Source organism: Salvelinus namaycush, chromosome 12 (assembly GCF_016432855.1).
Source record: "Salvelinus namaycush isolate Seneca chromosome 12, SaNama_1.0, whole genome shotgun sequence".
NCBI classification, from domain to species: Eukaryota; Metazoa; Chordata; class Actinopteri; order Salmoniformes; family Salmonidae; genus Salvelinus; species Salvelinus namaycush.
The window spans coordinates 14,680,543-14,686,286 of record NC_052318.1 but is presented as its reverse complement, the minus strand read 5'-3'; the positions used below and the strand labels follow the sequence as shown (position 1 = coordinate 14,686,286).

Below are 5,744 nucleotides of genomic sequence, written 5' to 3'. Positions count from 1 at the left end.
AGAATTTCTAAGCAAAAAGCTGGAGGCATGGCTTTCTCTTATAGAGCTCCATTTTTATGGAATGGTCTGCCTATTCATGTGAGAGACGCAGACTCGGTCTCAACCTTTAAGTCTTTATTGAAGACTCATCTCTTCAGTAGGTCCTATGATTGAGTGTAGTCTGGCCCAGGAGTGTGAAGGTGAACGAAAGGCACTGGAGCTGTCTCTGCCTGGCTGGTTCCCCTCTCTCCACTGGGATACTCTGCCTCAAACCCTATTACAGGGGCTGAGTCACTGGCTTACTGGTGCTCTTCCATGCCGTCCCTAGGAGGGGTGCGTCACTTGAGTGGGTTGAGTCATTGACGTGATCTTCCTGTCCGGGTTGGCGCACCCCCTTGGGTTCGTGCCGTAAGGGAGATATACGTGGGCTATACTCAGCCTTGTCTCAGGATAGTAAGTTGGTGGTTTGAAGATATCCCTCTAGTGATGTGGGGGCTGTGCTTCGGCAAAGTGGGTGGGGTTATACCCTGCCTGTTTGGCCCTGTCTGGGGGTATCGTCGGACGGGGCCACAGTGTCTCCCGACCCCTCCTGTCTCAGCCTCCATTATTTATGCTGCAATAGTTTGTGTGTCGGGGGGCTTGGGTCAGTCTGTTATATCTGGACTATTTCTCCTGTCTTATCCGGTGTCCTGTGTGAATTTAAATATGCTCTCTCTAATTTGCTCTCTCTCTCTCTCTCTCTCTCTCTCTCTCTCTCTCTCTCTCTCTCTCTCTCTCTCTCTCGGAGGAGGACCTGAGCCCTAGCACCATGCCTCAGGACTACCTGGCCTGATGACTCCTTGCTGTCCCCAGTCCACCTGGTTGTGCTGCTGCTCCAGTTTCAACTGTTCTGCCTGCGGGTATGGAACCCTGATCTGTTTTCAACTGCTGTTTTCAACTCTCTAGAGACAGCAGGAGCGGTAGAGATACTCTGGATGATCGGCTATGAAAAGCCAACTTGAGGTGTTGACCTGTTGCACCCTCTACAACCACTGTTATTATTATTATTTGACCCTGCTGGTCATCTATGAACATTTGAACATCTTGGCCATGTTCTGTTATAATCTCCACCCGGCACAGCCAGAAGAGGACTGGCCACCCCTCATAGCCTGGTTCCTCTCTAGGTTTTTTCCTAGGTTCTGGCCTTTCTAGGGAGTTCTTCCTAGCCACTGTGCTTCTACACCTGCATTGCTTGCTGTGTGTGGTTTAGGCTGGGTTTCTGTACAGCACTTTGTGACATCAGCTGATGTAAGAAGGACTTTATAAATACATTTGATTTATTGTAATGAGCTGTTTTTACCAACACCTTAGCTCCTACCGTGGCTACCTGCTCATCGTCTATGACTCAGTATGAGCCCCTGACCACAAAATTTGCCTTCCGGACTGACAATCTATAGAGAGGACCTGACTACTTTCATAAACAAGAGTTTAACCCACATTTTTCTCCCTGACCCATGTCCCACATCCTGGGGGCTGCTGTCTGTCTGTGGTTTACACTGGAACATTTCCTCCAGCTCACATTTTTGTGACATCCATTGTGTCTTGAATGTCCATCACCTTGAATCCTGGGTTGTCAATACCCAGCTTCTTGTGGTGGTTGTTTTGGTTATTGTTGCTGTTGCATTGGCCTAAATTACTCTGAAAGTAGTGGACAGTGTGGGGTAGTCATCGGCACGGTTCTGGAGAAGTTGGAAAAGTCTGCGCGGTACTTGCCCATCTTGTTGCGGGAGATAATGGGCAGGAAGCTCTATCCCCACTGGACCTCCTGGGGGATGAAGGACGTCCGTACCTGGCAGGCGGAGCTGGTGGACTCGGCCGTCCCGTCCAGAAAGACCACCAGCTCAAAGTTCTGCTGCTGGAGGGTGTCTGCTGTCATGTCGTAGAATGGACTGGCCTTGTCAATGACATGGTACAATGTCAACAGGCAGACAAAAAACAGGTTGTCCTTGCCAGCGTCCACTGCAAAGTCAATGCCTACCTGGTCCAGAATTATAGTTTCGCTGTCCGGCGTGACAGTTGTCCTAAGCAGCTTGCCGTAGATTTGGCTCCCGATGAGTAAGGTCTTACGGAGGTTGGCCACTCGAATCACCAGGCACAGGCGGCCCTTGTTCAGGCAGATGACTACTGTATCACTGAAAGTCACTGTCTTTGCCCTCTTCTTGGGAAGGGAGATCTTGGCCAGGATCACACCACACATGAAGCAGTTGATAAAGACCCCAATAAGGGATTGGATGACGATGATGGCCACGGTGCCAGGGCAGTGCCCGGTGAGTGCCCGTACACCAACTTCTTATGGCTGGGGGCAGTATTGAGTAGCTTGGATGAATAAGGTGCCCAGAGTAAACTGCCTGCTACTCAGGCCCAGAAGCTAAGATATGCATATTATTATAAAACTGTTTGAATTATGTCTGTGAGTATAACAGAACTCATATGGCTGGCAAAAACCTGAGAAGAAATCCAACCAGGAAGTGGGAAATCTGAGGTTTGTAGGTTTGCCTATCCAATATAGAGTGTCTATGAGGTTATATTGCACTTCCTAAGGCTTCCACTAGATGTCAACAGTCTTTAGAACCTTGTTTCAGGCTTCTACTGTGAAGGATGAGGGAATGAGAGCTGTTTCAACCAGGTGTCTGGCAGAGTGCCATGAGCTCAATCAGGCGCGCCCCCGTGAAAGGTAGCTGCGTTCCTTTTCGTTTCTAAAGACAAAGGAATTCTCCGGTTGAAACAGTATTGAAGATTTATGTTAAAAACATCCTAAATATTGATTCTATACATCGTTTGACATGTTTCTACAAACTGTAATGGAATTTTTTGACTTTTTTCATCTGGCCTGCGCGTCATGAATTTGGATTTTTTAACTAAACGCGAACAAAAAGAAGGTATTTGGACATAAATTATGGACTTTATCGAACAAAACAAACATTTATTGTCGAACTGGGATTCCTGGGAGTGCATTCTGATGAAGATCATCAAAGGTAAGTGAATATTTATAATGCTATTTCTGACTTCTGTTGACTCCACAACATGGCGGGTACCTGTATGGCTTGTTTTTGTGTCTGAGCGCCGTACTCAGATTATTGCATGGTGTGCTTTTTCGAAATCTGACACAGCAGTTGCATTAAGGAGAAGTTTATCTGAAGTTCCATGTGTAACACTTGTATCTTTTATCAATGTTTATTATGAGTATTTCTGTAAATTGATGTGGCTCTCTGCAAAATCCCCGGATGTTTTGGAGGCAAAACATTACTGAACATAACACGCCAATGTAAACTAAGATTTTGGGATGTAAATATGAACTTTATCGAACAAAACATACATGTATTGTGTAAGATGAAGTCCTATGAGTGTCATCTGATGAAGATCATCAAAGGTTAGTGACTCATTTTATCTCTATTTCTGCTTTTTGTGACTCCTCTCTTTGGCTAGAAAAATGGCTGTTTTTCTGTGACTAGGTACTGACCTAACATAATCAGATGGTGTGCTTTCGTCGTAAAGCCTTTTTGAAATCGGACACTGTGGTGGGATTAAGAACAAGTTTATCTTTAAAATGGTGTAAAATACTTGTATGTTTGAGGAATTTTAATGATGAGATTTCTGTTGTTTGAATTTGGCGCCCTGCACTTTCACTGGCTGTTGTCAAGTCGATCCCATTAACGGGATCTCAGCCGATCTCAGCCTTAAGAAGATAACCAATGGTGGTCTCGGTCTCTAAGGAGTACAGGAAAGCCGTGGTGAGATCATTAACATTGACTATACAGTGGGCATGGCTGGCTGTGAAGTTCTGTCCAATTAGTTCCCCATTGCTCTTGGCGATCCAGTGCCATAGAAGGCTGAAGATGAACCAGCTGACTGTGAAGGAGGCAATGAAGAGGAGGAGGACGAAATAACAGTGGATCTCCACAATCGTCGTAAAGAAGTCCAACAGGAAAGCAAAGTGGTTGTGGTACTTGATGTTGCCAAACTCAATGTTGCAGCGGCCATCTTTGGTCACCAACCGGGTCCGGCGGATTCTGCTCTCTGTCAGGTAGTCATGGATGGGCCTCTGGACGAACTGAAACATCCTGGAGCTTTGGGGAAAAAACAATAACAATTGTGTAAGGCCAGGATAAACCGCAATGGAGGAACCACTAAGTGGTCAATTAGCTGGCAGACTAGTTTTATTTGGTTATACAAAATGAACATCAATAAAATGAATATAGATAGATAATCAGATAATCTTTTGAAAAAACTCATCCCCCATTTATATTGTTCACTAACCTTGTTCATAAAACAGCTCGTCAGCAATAGATTTGAAATGTGTCTTTGATATTCCACAAATGTTTCTTCCCGTAACAGGACATATTTTATTTGCCTTAGATACAGGAGATAAAACACAACATTTTGTGTTCTATTATGTTTTCAGTGCCTTAGGAGATTAAATAGTTGATCAAAGTTACATTTGATATTTCACAGTTACCCACCCTACAAAGTGGCATGAGTACATTTGTGGTTCTCATTGTTCCCCTGTTATGTAATTGACTAAACAAATCCCTGGCAGCAGTTCCACTGAAGGGAAACCGGACAATAGTGATGCCCTTGCACTTTACGATCTCTGTCTTAAATAACTATGGCAACCTCTCCCCAAGTAACCGTTCAACATAAGTCACTCGTCCTCTAATAAAACTCAATGAGGCAACACTATTTCTGCCCTTAAAAAGACAACAGCCTTTTTTCACAATTTCCTATTCAGCAAACATACACACAAAACTTTGCACTTATAAAAATGTCAATAGCACTAAAGAAATAGATCACTGTCACACTGTTGGTCTGTCTATCTAAACAGTGGAAAATACACTTCACATACCTGCTAAGTGAAACCATGGGCCAAACTGCAGAGACAGGATCAATTCGGGAACTCCTTCTCTGAGCAAGTTGCCATGAAGGCGTTGCAAAGGTTTTAATCTACAGTGAAATGTCCTAATCCCAGTCACATGACATGGTGTACACAGCCCTCAAACAGACAGACAAGAGAGGCAGGTTGGAATGTTCCGACAGTGCATCACTATTTTAGCCTTACTAGACCCCTGTCAACACCCCACCACACTCCTCCGGAGTCCCTAGTACAGCCACTCACTCCATCCCCAGCCAGGGTGTCGTGGTTGGCTGTGGCTCTCCCTGACATGGTGGCCCATTGCACATGGTCTCCACCACCACCATATGTGAAGCCTCAATTCCAGAAATGGAATATTCTGGATTCAGTCGCCGCACAGTTTGCCAGAAAGCACACAATAACTATGACAGGCAGAAGGTGCACCTATTGAAGATGGGACAACGTGACCACTGCAGCATCCATGCTGGTTTTATTTTCAACTGAAACCATTAGTCAATGAAATAGGGAGAAAAAAATACAAAGACATGACTCATTGATGTCTTTTCTTCTCAATTGTTCTTTAAATACAGCAGATGCTTCTAGGAAGGTGCAGTATCATTGGTTTTAGGGACCCTATTCAATCCAACGCTTGTTTCCTATGATTGTTGCTGTACCATCAAGTGTATGGTACTGTCTTATATAATTTTGATGTCAATTTTTAGATCTGTGTTTAAATACACGTTCAAAACACTTTCATTTTCATAAAATTGGGGCACGTAACCTCAGTTCGCAGATTTACTCAACTATTTAGTCTGACCACACGCACCTGTTTCTTTGGTTTATGTAATATTTGTGTTGTGGAGAAATGACCAGGCAG

The 5,744-nt window shown here is 44.5% G+C and overlaps 1 pseudogene; it reads right to left on the bottom strand.

Moving 5' to 3' along the window:
• Window positions 1-1,533: 1,533 nt before the first annotated feature.
• Window positions 1,534-4,078, bottom strand: LOC120056464 (annotated as a pseudogene).
• Window positions 4,079-5,744: the final 1,666 nt, after the last annotated feature.